This window comes from Stegodyphus dumicola, chromosome 10, assembly GCF_044657685.1.
Source record: "Stegodyphus dumicola isolate Sdum_Otavi_A_Nest chromosome 10, ASM4465768v1".
In the NCBI taxonomy this organism is placed as follows: domain Eukaryota; kingdom Metazoa; phylum Arthropoda; class Arachnida; order Araneae; family Eresidae; genus Stegodyphus; species Stegodyphus dumicola.
The window spans coordinates 167,483,089-167,507,442 of record NC_140777.1 but is presented as its reverse complement, the minus strand read 5'-3'; the positions used below and the strand labels follow the sequence as shown (position 1 = coordinate 167,507,442).

Genomic DNA, 24,354 nt, shown 5'->3' with positions numbered 1-24,354 from the left:
CCTCAATCACACCCGCTGTTTTCTCCATAATAGTTGTTCTGGGAAGATAATGTGTGTAGATTATTGCATTTCATCTAAAGCGCCATCTCGCTCGAGGCCGTCGCGCAATATAATTTATTTATCACCATCCAGATAGAAAGTAGTTAGTGACTCTGGCAGCCGTATCGCAGGACCGGGGTTCGAATCCCGGAGAAGGCATTGATAAAATGTGTTCGCCTCTTGATAGGAGGCAACGGTGGCGCACCTATTAGGTGCCTCCTTAATAAGGAGACCATCGCTTCCGGCCTAGTAGTGGTCAACGCTATAAAGCGGCTACAGGCCGCCGTTGCGGGTGGGGATTCAATAATTCTTCATTGTCGAGTATATCTTCAATTTCCAGATGATTCTCCTGCTTAGAGGGCGAATGGAATGAGTATTAACTTCCTTTTTAGATCCCGTAATGCAACATTTAATGCCCTCATTAAGAATTTTCTAATGGTTGAATTGTGCTCCTGGAAATTGACGTTATTGCTATTCCTGGGAATTGGCGTCAAAGTCTTAGGCATTATATCTTAGTATTCTGGCGTTTATACTTTATCTAACACTTAATTTAGGTTCCAGTTCGGAAAGGTTTTCAAAGCAAGTTAATATTCTGAACAACTTCTTAATTGACTTTGTCAGGTGTGAGAATGTCATCTGGTAATTTGTATAAAATGTTTAAAAAAATATTGCCGCCCAACCGGGATAGGGGTTAGTGATTCTCATTGCCGTACCAAAGGGCCAGGGTTTGAATCCCGGAGAAGGGATGGATGTTTATAAATGTATAGTTTTTTGTTGATATGGGGGCACTCTAAATATGCGGCCAGTCCTCTTGAAAGATTGGTGGTAGGGAAAGAAAGGTGAGAGATCCTCGGACCCGTAGCCCCCCGGGGTGCTCTTTTTCAAACTTGGTGGCGGAACTAATGTCGGAATGTAACCTATATGGTGCGCGAGGCTCTTGTCAACGCTCCATCGCATTTGACTCCTCGCCAAGTTGAATGTCGTGAGCTTGTGCTGACTATTGTCAGGCAACTGAGACTGGTAACAACAACAAAAAAGTATTTAAAGCATGAATTTAATTTCCAATTTTCTAATCTACACGTGCGCTTTCGCCAAACTGTGAATTAGATTTCTGTGTGAGTTACTTTTTATGGAAATTAATGAAAAAGAAAAATGATTTTTATTGCAATAAACAGCATACTAAAGACATCATTATGACATAAATTACCGAGATATATGAGAGCAAGTCTGTCATCTCTTATCCGTAAAAGGTTTTCAGCAATATTAAATTCTGCTCCTCTGAACCAATCGTAATCGAGGAACCCATCACCAGTTTTCACTACAGCCTATGATGAAAGATAAATTTTAATACCTTGAAGAGAAATAGACCCATATTAATAGCAAGCTCAATTTCAAAAAAATAATACATTTGTCTTACAATAAGTAAAATTTATGAATTGTTTTAATCTTCATAGTACTAAAAGCATGCGATAAAAATGAAATTATACAAAATGACATTGGAATTTGTCAAAATTGGATTTGTTAAAGATAACCATCTGTGATTTCAGGCCCTAGCTAATTTTTTGCGCCATAGGGTATGAACTAATAAATTCTTTGGCCTGTGTCAAGGACTGAAATCATCGAACAGAGAATAAAATATTTATCTCAAAATTTAGTATCGAATGGCAGTGATTGAAACTTGTATTAATCAGGTGTTTTGACATTTTAACTCAAATTTATAAAAAAAAAAAATATTTATTGCTTATTTTTGATAACGGTAAAATATTCCCACAAACTGTGGTGCAAATAATTATTTCGCAATTCGTTCGACTTTGAATGCTTCATCAATATTCAGAACGATCATATTTGATATAATTTCTAATGTTTTGATGATATAGAGATAATGACTTAAAGTTTAAGCACCCTGGAATTACTCATTTCCATAATCGATGATAATTGAAAGATTGTTAACTTACGTATATAAAAATTCTAAAAGGAACATAAGGTAGTATAATACTTTTTTCAGTACTTATTATATTAGATTAGTTGTAAAGTTTTATTAAACTATTGAAAATAATAATTTAAAAAAGAAAAGAGAAATAAATAAAAAATATTAAAAGAAATAAAGAAAAAAAAATCTGAAAGGTTTCAGATTTTAAATTACGTTCAAAGGGGCTTTTATTTAACATTTTGTGTGCACCATTATTTATGAAATATCATGTTGTTCTTAGCACTTAAACCATAAAATTCAGTTCAAGAGCAATATCGCAAAATAATTTTAAATTTAGGATACCTTTACAATTTTCGACAGATACACAGTCTCACGCGCTGGAGATAAAAATGTTTTTTTCTGTACAACGTTGCCATTGCTCGCTTTGAAATCCTTAAGTTTGTTAATCAAAAATTCGTTAAATTGCTAATAAAACAAATTTCAAATATGGCCTTCCAGATGCCCATATTCGCAGTAGGACTACGTCATTCAAAATTGGGTAGGTACCGGCTCTAGGTACCGTTGTTTTATCAGAATGCAAGAAACATACATACATTTATGCAGATTCTTCATTATTTACTTTCTTCAAATATATATATATCTGGTGGCAACAGTTTGAAAGGTGAAACGGACATCCAGAGTGATTTGAAGCAAAATCGCAAAACGAAAACAATAGTCCCTCAGGGACAAAGTCCATTTTAACTAAAAAATACTCTTTTATTGTGAAAGTAAATCATTCAATAAATTTAGACAATTAATCTTAAGAAAAGGATGTCAGTTTAAGCAATTTCTAGTATGTACCTTCTGGAAATGAGGTTTGATGCAGATTTCCTCAGGATCTACTAAATGCATTCTATATTTTTACCTCCTTGTACGAAGTTACGGAAGTAGTGATCTCTGCGAGGTGCTTGCTGTACTGCCTCGAATTTCATGGCGTACACTAGAGCGCTTTTTAAGTCCTTGACATCCGCCATTCGTTCAACCTTCTGTGTTTTCGAATCCCGAATGCCATCGATGAAATATCTGCAGGGAGAGTATTTCCCTTGTTTCACTCGGGCACTCCGTAAAGGCGAGGCGAGACAGCCTTTCAACATCCATGGCGAGCTCCTGGAGTATTTCGGTGGGCTTCTGTTGACGGGATTTTAATTGAAGCCTACTGTAGTCTTTGAAACATTTCTACCCAAACCTCAGCTCCAATGTGCCGGATAGAGCTTCAAAATGTAACCTTTGGTTTTCTGGGAGCGTTTGAAGGATATCTGCTGCGTCTGCTCTCAGAGAGGCGGCGAGATGACAGGCCTTAGCTTGGGAGTCCCATCCGTTCGCTTCCACTGCTATTGAAAATGGTGTCTTATAAGCTTGCCAAGAGGTCTTTCCATCATACGTAGATAGCTCAATAAGGGACTAGAAGGCATGGGTAAAAATTAAAAACCATCAAAATTGCTCCCTGCTGTCGCTACGAATTTCTTTAAAGTAGCAACTTCTTTGGCAACTGCAGCAGAAATCCTGTCATCAGTTTGCTGTTGGACGGTAGAAACTCTCATTTCATTCGTTACTCCGGAGCAGCAACTTTTTTCTTTTTATTATTTTACAGAGTAAACTCTTTCTTCTCTTTGTTCTCTTACAGAAGAAACTCTTTCTTTAATGTGTCCAACTTTATTCTCAACAGATTCAATTCTGCCTTTCATAGTCTCAAATATATTTTTTTATTTCACAGGTTATCTCTTTTATATTTTCTTTTGACCTACTTTAATTTATTCCTTAACAGCTTTCATCTCTGCTTTAACAGATACCTGAACAAACCTCAACAATATTCATCTCTTCTTTAAAAGTTACTTGCCAGCTTTCGTCTTCCCTTAAACGGAATTTTTGCCGGCTTTCATCTCTACTTTAACGGAATCTTCACATTCTTTCATTCTTTCTTAATATTCTTTAACGGATTCTTGGTCAGTTTTTATCTCTTTTTCAACAGACTTCGCGGCCCTTTCCATCTTTTCTTGGAATACAGCAAATTCAGTCATCAACTGTCTGAATTGTTCTTCCATCACTCTTGTAATTGTCATTCAATACCCCACTTCTGACACCAAAAAGTGTTGCGTGCGTACGGGTTCGTAATAAATTGAATGCACAAGTCCAATGAAAAGTGAATAAAACTTATTCTTATTGCAACAAATAAATCAAAATGCTGAAATTTCCTAAGAGATATTTGTACAATATCTCAATATCACACAGTACTTATATTTTTTAACTACAAAAACGTTCAATAGAACTCAATTCAAAACACCGAAAAAGTTAATCCGATCTCACCGCGAATTCGCTACCGTCAATAACAGCACTAAGTAAACAACTGAATTGAGATCTTTTGATCCGGCCTTCTGTAAGCTTCTAAATCCTGTACGAGAACATTCTTGTATTTTCTCGATTTTTACCGAATAGCAAAAGAGTACAATTACGAGATATCTATTTATTAAAATCTTAAATGCTCGTGCTTCTGTATTTTCATTTCTCCGCAATAGCTTCCTCTTCAAATAAGTCTCGTGCTGCATTGCACAAGAATGTAAAACAATTTTAATTACAAATTCTACTAAAAATAGCTAACCAAATACAAAATCTGTAACAATATTTGTATATACATATGTAGTGCCAGTGTTGAATACTAGATGGCGTACAGGTTGCTCATCGTACATTTCTTTTAATGTTTTTTTTTTTTTTTTGATTTGTCGGTTGGCAACTAGATGAGTTGAACTCAAGATTAAAAAAAAAGATGACAATAAAGACGTTGTAGGGTTTATATTTATTTTAACTAACATTTATTTTAAGTTTAAACTATCTTTCCTGTCAAGCCTTACTTTCCCCTGGAACTGCCAATGCCAGAGTATGTAAATTTTAGTAGAACGCGCAAGGATTCAAATTATCAGCGGAAGTATTCTGAGTTAAATAGAAAGGAAACGAGTTCGAAGGTGTGCTTTTCTTACTTCACGAGCGCGGAGGTAGTGAGTTAGAAATTGAAGAACCGCGCGTTTCGGCCTGTGTGCTTGCCTCTGCAAAATTGTTAATCTTTCAACGTAATCTTCAGAGTTTGCTGAATTATCAGCGGTATTTTAGAACGCGGTGAGGTTAGTTACGTTTAGAGAGCCTCGTAGTTAATGACTTGTTAGTATTTCTTTTCAGTGTCTTATTTTTATTTTACCGCCGGGTCGGCGTAGTTTGTGAGCGTCAAGAGCACGCATTTGTGATTTGTAAAGTTGAATAAAAAGGGACTTAAACCCTTCGCAAGACTCTGTCTAAATTCCAGTTTCAGCAGTCACCACTTTGTTGCGTGCAGGTTGGAGGCACACAACTCTACTTTGGCGCCCGAACACTTGTCGAACTGAAATGGCCGAAAATCGGATGGAAGCCGCGGGACAACAACAAGAAATGGCAAGCCAATTGGAAGGATTTGGATACCTGGTCCAGACGTTGAGAGCGTCAATCAAGCCAAACGTCAATTTGGACGGAAAAAATTCGGTGGCGATATTTCTAGGAAACCTCGACAATCACTTCCAGCTCTACCCTGTGCCTGAAAGACAAAAAGTTGCCATCGCCACATCTGCACTAAGAGGACAGGCCGCGCTATGGTGGAAGAATATAGGCAAAGTTTTATTAGGGGAATTTGGAGGCCAGACATATACATTTGAAAATTTCAAAAAATCGTTATTAAAGGCCTTCCCCATAGTGAAAGATCGAGCAAGGCTAGAAGCCGAACTATATAGTTTCTATCAACGGGATATAGAAGAATTAACGGACTTTATTCTGCGAAAAATTAAGCTGACGGATATGCTGTATGGGAAGAAACCCGACGCGGAGATTATTGAAATAATCTTATCAAGATTGTTACCTGCTGTTCAAGACTACTTCGAAATTAGAAACCCAAGCACATTGCAGGAGCTCTTCGAATTGGCGGTCAAGTTTCAAAATCGCAGAATAGCGGAAAAAGCTAGAGAGGCATCGTATTCTCAAGGGATCCGAAGGCAATCTTCAAATGAGCAGACCAGAAATGCAAACCGCTCTTATGGGGAAAAGAACTATCAAGCTAACTCATCGAACCTCGAAGGTCAGGGCCCAAAAGGAAATTCGAAAACAAATATCCGCGTACCCAGAAGGCAGAAGTTGAAAGGAAAGCTTTAAACGAGTAGAGGGGCCTGTGAAAGCGAGGGTCCAGACCCCGGAAGTTTTAAAAAAACCCTCAAAAAGACACTTAAATACGGTCATCGTAAAGAACTCACATCTACCAATTATACGAGTCCTGGTTAGTGATGTACCAGTAGAAGCCCTCATCGATACAGGAGCAGAAGGTAATTTTATGAGTGAGACATTTTTCAAAAAGAATTTTTATAGGTTACGATTATTTAAAAACAAAAACACAGAAATTATAGCGGCGCAAGGAAAAACCCGTCACTGCATTGGGAAATTATCATTAAACATACAGGTAAAAGAGGAAAGCCTCAAAGTATTAATTTTTGTAGTGAAGAATCTGCAAAATCCTCTTATTTTAGGTATGGAGTTTTTAAGGGTCGCGAGGGCCAAACTGAATTTTCAAGACAGTTCTATTGTGCTGGAGATGGACCAGAGGGTGGTGGAACCTGTGGAACAACCGCAAGTTGACCTTAGCCATTTAAATGACCATGAAAATCAAGCCATCCAGCAAGTGGTGAGTAATTTTTCAAACTTGTTTTCAGAAAGGCCTGGTAGCTGTCAAATAGTTACGCATGAGATACAGTTAACTGCCGAAAAACCTTGTAGGACTAAACCGTATCGTTATGATAAACAAAAAGACCTAATCATCGAAGAACATATTCAGGAGATGTTAAAGAATAAAATAATAACGCCCATAAATAGTGAGTACGCGAGTCCAGTCGTACTATGTAGGAAAAAGAACGAGTTTCCTCCTTCGGATAAAAGGGCTTGGAGGTTTGCTATCGATTACAGAAAACTAAATAGTATTACTAAATTCCCAGTTTACCCTTTGCCGGTTATAGAGGAAATTATTAGAAAGATCAAATCTACTAGATATATGACTACTTTGGACTTAACGTCTGGCTACTATCAAATAGCTATGACATCCGAAGACATACATAAAACCGCGTTTATAACAAAATCGGGCACTTATGCATTTTTACGCATGCCCTTTGGGTTGTGTGGGACCCCATCAACATTCCAGAGAGCTATGGACATTGTTCTAAAGCCTATCCTAGGAAAATCGACTTTAATCTATCTAGATGATATAATTATAACGAGTAGTACGTTGGAACAACATATTAAAGATCTAGAAGAAGTTTTTAAATTATTAAAAGAGGCCGGTCTTACAATTAACGTCTCAAAATGCAAGTTCGCAACTAAAAAACTTAAATATCTGGGGTATAAAATTTCGCAAAAGGGTATAGAAACGCAAGATTCAAAAATAAAAGCAATGAAGAATTTTCCACCGCCCAACACCGCCAACAAACTTTCTTCTTTCCTTGGGTTATGTTCTTACTATCGGTCATTCATAAAAGATTTCGCTAATATTGTTGAACCACTGTTAGGAATCAAAAAAAAGAAAAGTAAATTTACGTGGACAGCGGAAGCAAATACCGCATTTGAAAGATTAAAAGAAGCGCTCATCAATGCCCCTGTTTTGAAATTCCCGGAGGGGGACGAAAACCTGGAAATTGCAGCAGATGCGTCGGACTATGCGGTGGGTGCGGTTCTTATGCAAAATAGCCATCCTCTGGCATTTTTTAGTAAAACGTTGAATCAAACACAAAGGAATTACACAGCTACAGAGAGAGAAACATTAGCCGTATTAATGGCTGTACACAAATTTCGAGTTTATTTCGGCAAAGCGCCAGTAACAGTCTTTTCGGATCATGCGGCTGTTGGTAGACTTTATTCGGGGAAATCTTAACGCCCAGGTTAATAAGATGGGCTTTAAAACTCCAAGAATATAATCTAATAATAAAATATAAACCGGGTAAGGAAAACAATGTAGCTGACGCACTTTCTCGTATAAAACTGCACGAGGAAGGTAATGAACTTAAATGCGCTGTGTTGACTTCAAAAATTTTAGATTCTAGAGATACAATTATCGCTGAACTGAAAGCTGATCCTGAATTTGGAAATATCTATGCATATTTGAAAGACCTCGAAAGCTTGGAGCACACAGATATCGATGCGATAAGAAATAGAGCAAAAAACTCTGAAAGAATAGATAATTTATTATTTTATACGAAAACAACAAACGAAAATCTCGAGTACAAACCAGTCATCCCAGCCTCACTTTGATTAAGCATTTTGAAGGAATTACACGACGCGAAAACAGCGGGTCATTTAGGGTCAGAAAGACTTTAAAAAGGGTACGCGAGGCGGTATATTTCCCGCAATTATAGAAAATAGTAACTGCGTATGTCAGGTCCTGCAATCAATGTCAGTTAATAAATGATATTAATTACAGCCCGGCCGGGTACTTAAATAGCATTCGCGCTACATTTCCGAATTAAATTTTAGGCATAGATCTTCTTGGTTAGAATACCCCAGAGCGAGTTAAATAAAAATCGTTTTCTTTTAGTAATAGTAGATCATTTTTCAAAATGGATAGAAATTATTCCACTTAAAGGCGCGTCAGCCAAAACAGTCGCAGACGCATTCTTACACAGATACATTTTAAAATACGCTGCACCGATAAAAGTCATTAGCGATAACGGTAAACAATTCATTAGTCAAATATTTGAAAACATATGCACTGGACTTAGCATACGCCATATCAAAATGGTTCCTGTGCTAGCAAGCCGGCATCTACCATCAGACGATATCGCTTCAAGAATTGTCATCGTATCGTCCAAGCCTTTGGTGGCAGTTGTTGGACCGGTTTTTTTCCTCTTCTGCTGCTGGCGTTCGGGGGTGTAGGACGGGCTTCGGTCTGTCCTCTCCCTGGCCAATATGATGTGCCATTTTCCTGCTTCGCTTTGCTGTTCCTTCGATGCTATCTGCCATAGATGAAAATCCTTTTAGTGAGATTTTTACATGAAGATTCAAGAAAATAATTACTCCTGTTTCCTGTACATTGCTGCAGAAGATAAATTTTGTTCGGCTTCTTCCTCCTTTTGAGAAATCTTCGCAGCACGTGTTTGTGAAACCTGAAACTTCCTGATCTAAAGAAGAAAATGCAGAAATACCAGGATTGATCAAGTATGCTTAATGACTGCCATCAAATTTTGATTGTTCCTTTTACACCAAGACTTTGTTTCGAGTGGATCAAGAAAGATTGACTTTATTCTCAGTGCAACGTTAATTCTGGTGATGCGCATCACTCGTGCTTGATGTTCAAATTTATTCGCCTTTGTTTATATTAATACTTAATTCAATATCAAAGATGAAGAATAAAATATAATTGATTTGGTAACATACAGTTGTCATACTTTGGGGTAAGTACTTTATTTTGCTGTCCTCTGTGGGTCACATATTTTATCCCTGTCATTCGGGTTATTGCGGAAACAACGTGATGTACTCTTAATCATTGTTGTAATTTCATCGCTGATAATTACTTACTAAAAAAATTAAAAAATATAAATATTTTCACTACTTATAGCTTTCCTCAATTAATATTTTCACCACATATGGTGCCATAATTATTTTTTACCACAGATACTAATATATTTTTACTACATATGGTGCCGTGACAAAAGAAATAACTTAAAATCATTTAGTTCAGGTTGAGAATTCAAATAAAATGTGTGACCTATAGTATATTTGCTACACATATGATTTATATTGTTGAAAATTTATGATAAATGATAGGTAATATGCCATGAAAGAGTAATTCTATTTTGGATAATTCAAAAATTCAATTTCATATGTATTGTTATATATATGTGCATATTTAAAGAAAGTTTTAAGATATTTGAATCAAAAGCTGATTTCAGTAATTTCATTGGATTGTGGTATGTAATGATAAAATAATGTTCAGCAGTATTAGAATCCAGAAGTGTTAATGATCAGTGTACTTATATTGCATCACTAATTTGATATATGCATGGTTGAAGTTACAGGAGATCCTAATTAATTACTAAAATAAAAAAAATATAAAAAAAAATTACCTTAACTTTACTATCTACTCTTATATGCATGTTTGATAAATGTATATGTAAATTATCAGAGAGAGTGCTAAGTGTTTGTGTAAAATAATGTAGATCTCAATAACATTAAAATAGAAATAGCAGATTGTAAGGTAATGCAACATAAGTAACTATATTTCTTCATCTATGTCAAAACTTAAAGGTAGATCTAACATTGGTATGGCAACTTCTCTAGCTTCTGCTCTGCCCACATTTAGTGGCAACTTATCTGAAAATGTAAATTTCTTTCTTGATCAGATAAATAGTGTTGCTAAATTAGAAAAATGGTCAGATGAAAAGAAAATAATCATTCTGAAAATAAACTGTAGGGATAAAGCTCTAGATTTCCTAATTAATGATCCAAGAGTGGCTAAGGAAAATAAGTTTGAAAATTTAGAAAAATTATTAAAGAATAAATTTGCACGAGTTGAATCCTTTCAGGACATTCTACAGCAATTCTCAAACATTTCTCAAAAGTGTAACCAATCTGTTAGGGAATTAGCTGACAAGATTACTACAACAGCGACAAAATACATAAATGAATATTCGGTTGAGGATTCTAGTTTACATAAATTAAAAGAGAAAATGAAGCTCACTAAATTTCTTGAGGCCCTCAGAACAGACATTAGGATTGAAGTTAAGAAATTGGGTCCATCTTCCTTTGATAAGGCTGTAGAATTGGCAAGTAATATAGAAAATGCATTGAATGATGAGAAAACATATTTGAACAGTATAAATGTTGAGCAAAATTTAGAGATTAATAATCTTCTCAAAGAACGACTTGAACAGAATAAGATTATTCAGGAGCTAACAGATAAAGTAAATCAACTTTCTCAAAAGAAGCCTATAAACACATCTTATACAAGAATAAATCACAATGCTTCTACATCTCAAAATTCTAGCAACCTTAATAGTGTATCTTGTCATATATGTAGCAAAAGACACTTAACAACAGATTGTTGGTATTTTCCTAGGCAAGACCAGCATAATTTTAGAAACAACACATTCAGGGGACACAGACAATTTCGAAACACTTGGCGGAGGAACTATCATCCTTACAGAAATAATAGTCAATACAAAAAAGGTCAGAATAAGCATTTAAACTAGCTAAGGATTCTTGCCAGATATATTACAACAAAAAGTTTAGACCCCTTGCAAGAATCCGCAGAGACTGGGGTTATAAAGAACACCTGTATACACATCATAATCCAAGAAAGATCCAAAGTAACAGCAATAATGTCCAACACAAGTTTGCAAAAAATAAAAGATGTAATAATAGAAACTCAATCAAATTGTTGATGTCTTGTAACTCAGAAAATTCTAATTATCTGCCAATAATCAAACTTAAAATTGGTTCTCAGACTTATGAAGCTCTTCTTGATACTGGTGCTAATTTATCTTTAGTCCAACCAGATGTTATTGAGGAAATTAAACAATTCACTAAAGTTGAATTTGTTTCTCGGATGGTAAGAATAAAAACTATTGAAGATTCATGCATCCCTTACATGTCTGCAGTTAATTTAAAATTCAAAGTAAATGGTTCACTAATTTATTTTATGTCACCCAAAACAATTGGAATTCTACTTATCAGATAATCCTAGGGTATGACTTCATTCAAAGTAACAAAATTTTGTTAGATTCCATAAATAAGAAACTCATAGTAGATAATACTCATTTGGACTTTGAAGAAAATTATCCCAATAAAAAATTAAGCCACTCAGTTAATGTAAGAAGAAAAAATTGTAATTTAAACTCATTAAGAATGGTTTCTAATATAATAATAGTCCAGCCAGGTCAATCTCAAATCATTTCTTTAGCTGTTCCTGAAGCTCTAAAACAATTCAAAGAAATTTTGCTTTCTCCAAAGCCATCAAAAAATAAATTCCATATCAATGAATCTTTACATATAGTTGATTGTCACAACCACATTCAAACTATTGTTGAAAACAACACCAATGAGAAATTAATTCTTAGGAAGAATTCTGTTATTGGAACTGCTGTGCCATTTCACTTTGAGGATATTGTTAGTCCCAAAAATCATGAGACTTTACAAATCAACACACTAAATCTGCAAGAAGTAATTAAACTTAGAAAAAAGGAATTAAATGTATCAGACTTTAAACTAGATCATTTAAATGAACAAGCAAAAAATGAAATGATAGAATTGCTAATGAATAACTATGCTGTGTTTTCAAAATCATATAATACTTTAGGATCTACTGATAAAGTTGTACCAGAATTTAAACTTCTTCACAATTTCCCAATTCAAACTAGACCTTCCCTATTCCTAAAATTGCAAAACAGTATGCTCAACAAGAAATTGCAAAATTATTAGAAGCAGGCATAATAGAACCCTCTTCTTCAAGTTATAGTTTTCCTGTAATATTTGTTAGGAAAAAGAATTTACCTGGTGAAGATAAAAATGCACCAAAATTTCGTATGGTTGTAGATTATCGTCTATTAAACTGTATCACAGAATCATACAAAATTTGTTTACCAAAAATTTCTGAGATTTTACATAACATTGCTGGTAGGAAATTGTATTGTGTACTGGATTTGAAATCAGCCTTTTTCCAGAACAATTTGCAGGCCTCTGATAAAGAAAAGTTGGCATTTTGCACCGAGCTGGGTAATTTTCATCCTTGTAGACTTCCCTTTGGAGCTCGCAATAGCACTTCTTATTTCCATACATTAATTTCAAAATGTTTGAACGACATTAAAGGTAGTAATGTTCAATTTTTTCTGGACGACATTATTATTGCAGCTGATAGTATAAGTGAGTTAAAAGTAATTCTTCAAAAAGTGTTTGACAGATTAAAATCATTTAATTTAACACTAGATCCAGCTAAAGTGCAGCTCTGTAAATCTGAAATAACTTATTTGGGTTTCAATATTTCACAAGCAGGTTTTTCTCCTTCTGAAGAAAATATTTCAAAGGTTACAAGATTTCCTATTCCAAAGGATGTAAAACAAGTTCAGGCTTTTCTTGGCATGATGAACTATTTTAGACATTTAATCCATAATTTTGCTGAGATCACTCAGCCAATAGTACACTTAACTAAAAGAAATGTTCCCTTTGTTTGGAATCAAGATTGCCAAGATGCTTTTGATAAATTACAATCAATAATGTTGGACAAACCAACTATAAGGGACATTGATGATAATCATGAGATATTTTTGATCACTGATGCATCTAAAATAGCTATGTGTGGTATTCTGTTACAAAAGATTGATGATAAATTCTTTCCTGTAGAATTTTATTCGAAACTTCTCACTCTTGCTGAATCTAGATACCCATCGATCAGGCGTGAGCTTTATGCTATTTTTTCTTCTGTCAAGCATTTTTATGAACATTTATATGGCAAAATATTTACTATTTTAACATGCACACGGCTACTTGCCACCTCACTCTCGTATTTCGCTTCGATCCTGGAATAATATCGGCAGTTTTCTAGGAAGGGTTTTCTAGACAAAGTGACGGCGATTCGATGTGATGATCCATTCCAGTGACGAATATTTATGCCATAAACTTGCACTCTCCACATGCGCACGGCTACTTGCCACATGGCTCTCGTATTTCGCTTCGATTCTGGAATAATATCGGCAGTTTTCTAGGCAGGGTTTTCTATACAAAGTGACGGCGATTCCATGTGATGATCCATTCCGGTGACGGATATTTATGCCATACTTTTGGACTCTCCACATGCACACAGACACTTTCCACCTGGCTATTAGATTCGAGATACTTGAAATTTAAGAACCAGGTCAACAATGCATGGTCTGTCCCGGAGCAGGAATTTTCAGCCGCAGAGATAACGATGGAAATATTCTACGGCTTTAATTATGGCGAGCAAATCGTTCCCATTGACACGGCAATTCCTCTCCTGCTTAGACCAGCATTTATTCCAGTATTGTATGATATTTTCTTGACCGTTTATTTCTTGGAAAAAATAGCTCCGATTCTGTCGTTCCTCACATCTGTGTGAAGGTTAAATGATTTGTCGAGATGATGATGCGGCAGGATTGTCAGATATAATGCTTCCTTTAGTTTGTCAAATACATCCTCACTTACATTTATAGAAGAATTTTTGCTTGCTCTCTGTTAGTTTCTAAAAGCTGCTTGCGATGGAAGAAAAGTCCTTCACAAATCTCCTATAATATGTGCATAGCCACAAGAAACGTCTCTGCTATCGAATTCCAGGCGTCTTCATTCTTTAACTGCTGACACGTTTTCTGGATCCATACTCTTATCTTTGGCAGAGACGGTATGTCAAAGGTAAGTCATTGCCTATCTGAATAGTGTACATTTGTCGGAACGTAACATTAGATCTTTTGTGGATCATTTGGATGTATACCTACTTTCCAATACGCACTCTTTACGCCAAATAAATGTGACCAAAGCAATCAAAACGCAACGATAATTTGCACTTAAAGGGAAAAAATCGCCAGCAGCTGCGGACCTACGGCATACATGTGATTCGAAATTCTAATCTTCTGCTTGATAATGTGTTTACCAATTCGTTTCGCCTCCCCAATTTCAAAGATCGAAGTGCTCGCAAAACGCAGCCTGCGGTGAAATTTTCCAACTTTCATGTTCCCCAGAAAACACCATACTAATTCTTCCTAAAATGGGACAACGCCCTCGAGGGAAAAGTTCCCGCGAAATAATTAGAGGTGTTAAATTATCTCGTCTTTAATGCGGGAAATTTGGTTATTTTAGCTTTAAGCATTTGTCTTGTCACTACCAAACAATTAAAAAGACAACCTTCCTATAACAATTTTCGGTTTCCCTTAATCTTGCGGTCTTAGTCCACATTATTATATAGAACTTTGAAAGGAGTAATAAATCATTTATAAATTAAATGTGTAGTACAATGAAAATCTTAAGACACAACACTTGACTCTAACGTACTGAAACAGTGATAAATTGCTTTAAATTCAATGTTGAACTATGGAATATTCTCTTCTTACAGCTATGATGCGACAGCATGGTAAAAAGTGAATTTTTTCCAGTTCCTTGCTTTGCGGGGGAAGATGACCTTCGCTCTGCGCCATTTTAAATATTCCATTGCCTAAATGCTGATGATCTTCAGCATGCAGAATCGTTTTACCATGAGGAATGGATAGAAAGATATGAAGTTTAATTCTTCGCAACTCGTTTCGCTTTCAATACCTGGCTTTTAAGAATGACTAAAGACTTATCTCACCCTTGTACAGTGATCAGTGCACAAGTACAGATTAAAAGTACTTAATAAGGATTTTATTACATGACAGAGTGAATAATAATTATTTTCCTCAGTATAACATTTATAGGAATGCGCTGCATTAAACAAACGCCATAAGGCGAGTGCCCTCAACAGTAATGAACATTTTAATATATTTGTTAATTTCTAATACCTAATACACAAAATGAAGCAAACTCGCCAAGCTTGTTGCGTAAGTATTTACACCAGAGATTGCTGCGAATATGAAAATGAGGAGTTGGCTACTTGTTACCTGAGAGAGGTCCCAAAAGGTTCGGGTCGATAAATAAGTATCTCGAGCTGTCGTATATAGGACATAAAAATCGAAAGTGGCCGAGTCTCTAGGACTGGTGAATACTGATCCGATCATGGCCCGAAGCAAGGAGAAATAATGGCTGCTTGGTAGATTTTCTCTTATGCAGGGAGAATGCCAGAAAGTTTTCGTTAGAAGGTCCGCCAGGAAGGCATCACTCCCTCTTATGCAAATTGCCGTCCTTTGCTTAGCCGTATTCAAATAACCTAACTCCGAATACTGCAGGCCAAACACGCCTCAAACACTGACAGAAATAGCCCAGCAAACGCCTAAACATTCCTTAACACACTAATAAAATGCAAACAGCTGAACAACTAAAACGAACAACCTATCTCTTGAACAAACTGTTTATAAAAGAACAATTTATACACGAGGAATATTTTTGGAGGGATCAGCGTCTAATCAACAGAAAGAACAGTTAGTCAACACAGTTTCGGTCAAATCTGTCTTAAATATTGGTTTAATAATTTAACTAACATAAGCTTCTGTTATACCGTTAGAGATGAAATCTTCATTTTTCATCAAAGGCCAGCGCTCAAAGTTACGGATTCTTTACGCATTTATTTAAAGCATACTTTTACTACAGATTTACATTATTGGACAAAACTGCGTAAAAGATGCAGAAGTCACCATTTAAATTTTTTTCTAACAGTAAGTATTTTAAAATTATTTGTAAAGATATGACAAAAGTTTGCTTTGATATTTGAAAGCTATTGTATTTTCCTGCAAGAGTGTCTGATTAAATGAAACTGTAATCCTTTATATTATGTATAAAAATCGGAAGAATTGATCCTTAAAATGTTGCATTTCGAACATATATTAATTTGCATGTAAAGCAAAATCTGAAAATTATAAACAGATAGTTAAAGATAAAAAAGAAAGATAAAAAGTTTATATTTTATTTTTAGCGGAAATTTTGATACAGCACCAAAGAATAAATTCACTATTAAATGCCACAGCTGTAAATATGTTTAGAAAGATTTCATTTTAATAAACAGTCCAATTAATTAACACATTTCTTTTAATAAATTTAGATTTAGAAGATACGTTAGCGAACAGGGGGAAAGAATTTGTTTCTTCGGTTTAAGTACTTAGAACATGCTAAAATATTTTTCAATACCGAAGATCTATTTGTGCAAATATTATTATTTTGCACCAAATGTACGAAATATATACGAAATATTGTACGAAGAGGGGTTATATTCAGATTTATCAAAAGTTAAATATGAAAAAAACACCTTCTCCGCTCGTTCTCGAGTTTCCAACACGAACCACTCTATTAGTCAGAGACAGCATTCTCCACTCGTGCACTGAGGAGAGCATTAAAGCTTTCCAGATTTCGTTCTTACCATTAATATTTATGGCAGAATAAATTCCAAATATTTCGTAAAATGAAAATTCAGAAGTATTTAACAGAAAACATGTTTGGAAGGATGGAGATTGTGTAAGAAAAATCTTACCTCGAATCAAAATTGAAACAAAAGTGCAACTGAAAGTAGTAATAAAAATGCTAAGTTTTTTTACTTTCGCCTAATACTAAACCTTTTAATTCTACACGAGAATGTTTCGCTTTAAATTACCTAAAGATGTATACTGAGTTTGTACTAAATGTACGACTTGAACGTTAGTGTTTAGGCATATTCTTGGGGGTTTATACACCCAGAGCATATGTAAACAGGGCACAAGTATTTCATAATGCTTAAAAGTCAAGGATGGTTATGTTAAAATAAATACGAGTTTAGGTTAACGTAATTGATCAACAGTGACTTTATTTTTACGTTTAAAACCTTCAAACTGTTGCTTTTGTTTCACTTGAATAATATGCCTTTACGTATATTTTTAAGCATGCGACCCTGGATAAGGATTTTAGAATTTCTTTAAAATTCTATCAGCTTTACATGATGGGTTACGTCATCGTCACGCACACTTCTAAATAAAATTTCTCAACTACGTTCTTAAAAGCAATGGTGGTGATCAGAAAACAAAAAATACGTAAGCACAAAAACCAAACAAAGTGAACATTAAAACTTAAATTTATTCCAAAGCCACCGCTCCGCCTAAAATTGTCAATGCCATTTCATTTGAAAAAAATCTGAGAAAAGTTTATATGTATATCGCTTCTTAATTTTAAAATGTATGTAGCAGAGTGGTATACAAATAAACGAGTAAGCAAAAAATTGGTTAAATTGTTTTTATAATAATTCTAATCTAATACTGTAATTTTAAAAATCCATGGCATCATCGAATCGAAACTTATTTTCATGTAAGATCCAGTTCATGAAGAAATCTGAAATAAATAAATCTGTAAAATCACTACACACATCTTTAAGAATCATATGCAAATTTCAGGAAGTAACCAGATGACTCCGATGGTACGTCACAATGACGAGAGTGTAAGAGAGGGATATATAAGAAATACATGCAAAGAAGTAAAATTGTTCGCAGGCGCTTTATAAGAATTTCAGTGCAATAACCGAATAGTTATGACACAAAGGACGCATTTGGATGATTTTTTACGTGGTAGAATTATCGGCCGTCTGGAATGTGGGCGTACCCAACTGGAAGTATCAGACGGACTTGGAATTCCTCAGAGTGTCATCTCCAGGCTTTGGCAACGACTCCAAGATGATGGTAATGTGAGTAGACCTTACAGCACAGGTCGCCCCAGAGTTACAACGCCGAATGAGGACCGGTATTTGGCAGTTACTGCCAAAAGAAACAGGCGGAGCACAGCCTCAGACCTGTCTCGTCAGCTCTCTTCAGCCACTGGTACGACAATTTCAAGGCAGACGTGTACAAACGCTTAGGGCAGATTGGTCTATATATGCCCGTAGACCTGTCAGATGCGTTCCACTTACTGCAACTCACTGTCCCCTGCGGTTATTCTGGAGTAGAGAGCATGCATTGTGGACACCGCAACAGTGGGTTTGTGTGATGTTTTCCGACGAGTCCAGGTTTAGCTTGCAGTCTGCTTCTCGCCGGACTTTCATACGGAGAGCTCCAGGTACCCGTTACCACCAAGAAAACATCATTGAACGACACCGTTACGGTGGCGCAGGAGTGCTCGTTTGGGGTGCAATTATTCTGGGTTCCAGAACTGACCTGCATGTTCAGATTGGAACCATGACAAGCCAAATCTATCGGGACGTCATTCTGAAACAACATGTTCGTTTGTTTCGGGGGCCATGGGCGCACCGTTTGTGTTTATGGATGACAACGCTCGTCCTCACCGTGCAAAAATCGTAAGCGAATGCCTTCAGTCGGAGGATATCACCCGTATGGACTGGCCAGCATTCTCACCGAACTTAAATCCAGTAGAGCACGTATGGGACATGCTTGGCCGACGAGTTGCAGCCCGTCAGCCTCCTCCTACATGTCTACCGGAACTTCGGAGAGCATTGCTTTTTGAGTGGTGTAATATCCCCCAAGATCAGATCGATAATTTGATACTCAGCATGCCTAGGCGCTGTACGGACAGTATTGCATCGTCTGGGAGACATACAATGTATTAACAATCATACCAACCATGTAATATTGGTTTTTTGTAAATAGGTTTTTTTTTTTTTTTTTTTTTTTTTTTTTTTTGTAATTTGCTCCAGGGAGAAAAAATCGCTAATATTTTTAATAATATCAAACATATAGCATCTTGTTTTGTTGTTTACCTTTTGTTTAATAATTAAGCTTTACAAATAAGTCAAATTTGTTTTGCTTCTAACTCTTCCTTTGCCTGATTTTGCATTATCCTCAATGATGGACAATCCTTGTGGACATGAGTGTTTTTCATATTGTGTAAAACTTTAATAATGACTTTTTCATTTGCAAACTCAACGATTTCAAAGCGAGCTGTGTGGAAAACACTGTATGGAGTACAACATTTTTATCTGCATCTCACTAGTCTGTCTATCGAAAATCCTAAATATGTGCTGTTTTTAAATATTTTGTGATTTTAGTGTTGAATGGCATTTTATGCGGCGTGATATTTAATAAATAAAGTGAATACACAGAACGTTAATAATTAAAAGACAAAAAAGAGTTTCGTGAAGCCGAATTCATATGATCAACTGAGAAAAGACTGAAAAGAACAGAAAAATGTATGTCAATACTTACGGCGCATCGTGAATTCAAACATGCACGACTATGATGCTTTTGAAATTTATATGACAGTCCTTTCAAGAGCATTCTGGCTAACGCCGTTTGGGCTAAAATATTTAAAAAACAACATAGTTTTGAAATCAACTTCCCTACGAGGTGGAGATTAAAATATTTTATTCTGTACAGTATTGCCTCGACTCGCTTTGAAATTGTTGAGTAATTTTTAGCGCTCGAGACTGTGTATCAGAAATTCTAAAGACTCTTTTTATTAAATTATTTTGTGAAATTGCTGTTAAATTGAATTTTATGGTTTAAGAGCGAAGAACATGAAATAAATAAGGTAACTCACAAAACGTGAAGAAAACGCCCCTTTGGGCGTAATATAAAATCTGAAAGCTTTCTGATTTTTTTTACCTTATTTTCTTTATTAGACCACAGGAGAGTTTGCTCAGAAGTGTTAGTCTGGAAACTGGATTTTGCGTCGGATCACTGTAAAAGACTGAATCAGTTTTGAAATTGTTGCCACCAAGTGTTATCGCTCTATATTATTTTAAAAGAAAAACATATAATTTATTTTCAAACATTCTTCAAAGATTTTCCACATCACTACATTACGGACTCGAATAAGCAAACCGGAATTCATCTACGACGTAATACATTTCTGATACAATACAAAAAAACAAGGCCAGAGGATGTCAGTTTTGTAAGCGAATAAATTATTCTAGTGGAACAAAAGAAGGGCGAATGACAAGCGAGCCATGGTACGAATACATTAAACAGATTACAGTCCGGGATCATACTGCAAGAATGTTTACATTAAGAGAATTAAAATTCAGATACCTAACAGTCTAATATTAGGATGCTGGGTTAAGGTTTCATCGCATTCCAGGAGCTGCCCTACCGAAAGGCCCGGGTCTCGAATCCCGGAGAATGCATGGATGTTTGTTAAGTGTATATGTGGAATGGGGCACTCTAAATAGGCCATGGAGGTAGGAAGTAAGAAGGAGTCGCCCTAAACAAGTTTCTCCGTACCCTGCTCTGAAGCACCGGCGATCCCTACGTGGTGACCAAAACATTGGGTCATTTACCATTGAGTTCTATGGGATTTGACGCGTTCGGGTGTAAATATTTTGTAATTACGTCGCAAATATACATATAAATGTATATATTTTCCTTTTCTACAACACTTCAGAGTCCTAAGTATGTGAAAACAACATATTTTTAAACAACATTTCATTCTGAACGGAATTAAATGCTATACTTTTCACAGGACAGTTTTCTCAGAATGGTTTAATTTGAATGAAATATTTTCACATGTTTTCGTTAATTACATTAGAAAAAAAAATTGAGGTAATTCGATTTTATTCGGTTAAGGTACAAAAATTAAGATCAAAGTTTATTGTATTATTAATATTAAAATTATGCATTATTTCTTTTCTATTTATAGAGCTTCTTCCTAAAATACTTTCTTAAATATGACATGATTTTTTGGCTTCTTTTAAATCGAAAAATGTAAGTCAATTTATAATTAATGCTCTATTCGGTTCATTTTAAATTAGAGAATTATTAGGAAAATAGTATTTGACTTTCTCTGAACATTTCTGAAAGGGAATAACATAAGGTTTTTTTTTTTTTTTTAAGTATTATTTAAAACTTGTAACTGAGTTATTATAAAATGTAAAGGGAATAATTATTTTAATTATACTTATCAGATTTTTTTTTTACCCTTCATTTCAACAATACATATTCCAAAACTCTTTATTACGTTCTTAAGTGCGCATCTCATAGCATTTGCTTTACAATACCTTTTAACAGATTGCTTTCCAATACGAACAATTCTTGCTTAAAAGTTTTATAACGTATTTGTCAACATGATTTCAATTTATGTTTACAATTCAATATTAAGATTATTATATATTTAGATAACATTTATAATCATTATAAATTAGATACATTTAATCATTAGATTTCTTCACAGTACTATCACAGTTGTTTATAAGTGAATAAATTCTTCATTTCAAATACATTTATAAATAATTTAATGAATATTTAAGTATTTTGTCAAAGGCAGATACATGCTTTTTGCAAGCACATGCATAAATACCCATACATATTTCCTATTTATCATTTCCGGCATGTGCAAATCTTTAATTTCTGTGCATTCACTATATTTTTCGTGTAAAGTAATTTACACTAATTTAGCATACACCCGAAAGTTTTACATAAAAAATATATATGAATATAATTTGAATGAAAATTATAAGTATTATTTTTAATACCCACTCAAAGGTCAGTTTTTCTTCAAAATTCCTCCACGATGGCATCTCTCTCTTTAGGCAGATAGCCCTTGCATGCGTTACTCTATTTAATAAAAACTTAATCTGACCTATGTGCCTAATTACAAATATTTTAACATACATAATTTTATATTTACATTTAGCCATCAAGTTTCAAACTTTTCAAATCTTCTAGAAAATAAATTTTGGCAGATCTCTTTTAGCAATTTTCTTAAAATCTATATTTTTGTAGTGCAACAGCTTAGAATTTTATAAAACAAATTCATAATCAAAATCGCTGTTGTTAGTTATCGAAAAATAATCAAGATGTGATTTTTGCGTAAATGTCAGTAAACTATACAAATTGCTATTATCCATCACACTATGAATGTTTCTTTCATGCGAGAGTGTCCCTTTTTCGATTTCTATGGAACTGTCGTGTGTCGAAATACTATCAGAATTTTGTCAAGCGAGCTTCTGAATGTAAACAAAAAACACCCCGTCTGGTGACCCAAGCTTCAAAGCAGTGCTTCACTTCTAGCGCGGAATGGCCCCTCCTCCCTTTCCTACCTCCATGAAATAGGCAAACCAAATGTCCTCTTGAGACGACGATGGTAGGGGAAGGAGGTGTTGGAGACTTTCCGACCCGTCACCCCGGGCAAGCTGTCTATCAAAATTGCGTGGAAACTGAGCACAGTCCTACTGTTCTCTGCATGGTGCTCAAGGCTCTTGCCAACGACAGACGCAATCTTGCACTTCTTGCCCCGATGAATTTCGTGGGCCTGTCCTGATGTTACTCTCAGACAATTGAGATAAGTCACAACAACAGCAACAGACTTTTCGTCTATTAAACAGACGTTGTGCTTTGTTTTCGCTAGGTACCACCTTAGATATTTTATTTCAGTCAAGTTTGGTATTTCAGTTAGGAATAATTTATGTATTTTCAAACAATTTTTAACTATAAATTTTTAGACACTTATATTGTTTTGTAAATATTTTTAAGCTGTCAACTTTTGCAGGTTTTGTACTTATTTCCGTCATTTTCTATTTACTAAATTTTGCGGCGTCTTATTTTTTTAATGCAATTTGAAGTCTTTATGGTTTTTTCCTAACATGCTAATTTTTTTTAACTGCAGTTCATTCATGTTTAGCCACTAACTTTTCAGGAATGACTCTCGAAGGAGAGATGTACTTGGACCATGCAAATCTTGGTATAACTTTCGGTTTATTTCTAGCAACACATAGCGTTTCCAAACACGATATTTTCTTTTAAATGCTTTGTGTAAAACAGAAGTAAAAAATACCTTGAATAATTGAACATTTTAAGGTAATTAGGTACTTAACGGTATTCCAAGTTTTATAACTGACAGCCTCTGGCAATGTATCTAAGATTGAATTTTAGCGACTTCGTTTATGATTACATACTTCTATATCTTCAGTTAATGAAGATATCAAAGTTGTACTTTACTAAAGTTGTAATCTAAATCAATTGGAAAGTCAAAGCCGTAAACATAGGTTCTGTCAAGATATTTTAATATATTATGCACAGAAACGAAATGGAACAGTGTTGTAAAATGTTTAGGAATGATTTTAGCCACGAAAAGAATTTTGCAACCTAATCGCTGAATCGAATTTATATGATAAATTAGTCTACGCTTAGTAAAGATAAATTAATAGCTTAAAAATGTTTAATTGTTGCTTGCCTTAAAAATAGCTGTGCATTTATATTCAGAATTGAAAACATGACTCTATAATTTTCTTATCGTATTGGATATTTTAGTTTTACTGCGAAATTAAATCTTGCGTCATTGCTGGAAGGAATGAAATTTGAATTTAACAAACATTCTCTATTCGTAAAAAGCAAATTTAAAGTTAATTAAACTTTAAATGAATTACAAATAAATGATTTATTATTGCTGCAAACTAAAATGAACTTTAAATTTGCTTTTTACGAATAGAGAATGTTTGTTAAATATATATATATATATTTTGAAGACCGCGATATATTTGACATATATATATATATATATATATATATATATATATACATATAATAGTCTCTACCGATGTAGAAAGGGATAGCTCAGAGCGTACTTTTGTAATTAGTAGTACTTATGTTTATTTACATTCTAGAAATACTAATGACTTTCAGAAGTTGTTTTCATAAATAAATGATTATGAGTACATAATTATTTAAAAATTGATAGTTACATTTGAGAAGGTCACTTAAATTTAAAGCTAGAATATTCATAGAGATTTCTTTTAAATATTCCAGGAACTCCAGGTATCCCAC

The 24,354-nt window shown here is 34.8% G+C and overlaps 1 pseudogene; it reads right to left on the bottom strand.

The window, feature by feature from the left end:
* LOC118204618 (acetoacetyl-CoA synthetase-like) overlaps nucleotides 1-2,860 on the bottom strand; it is a 73,299-nt pseudogene extending 70,439 nt beyond the window's left edge.
* Nucleotides 2,861-24,354: the final 21,494 nt, after the last annotated feature.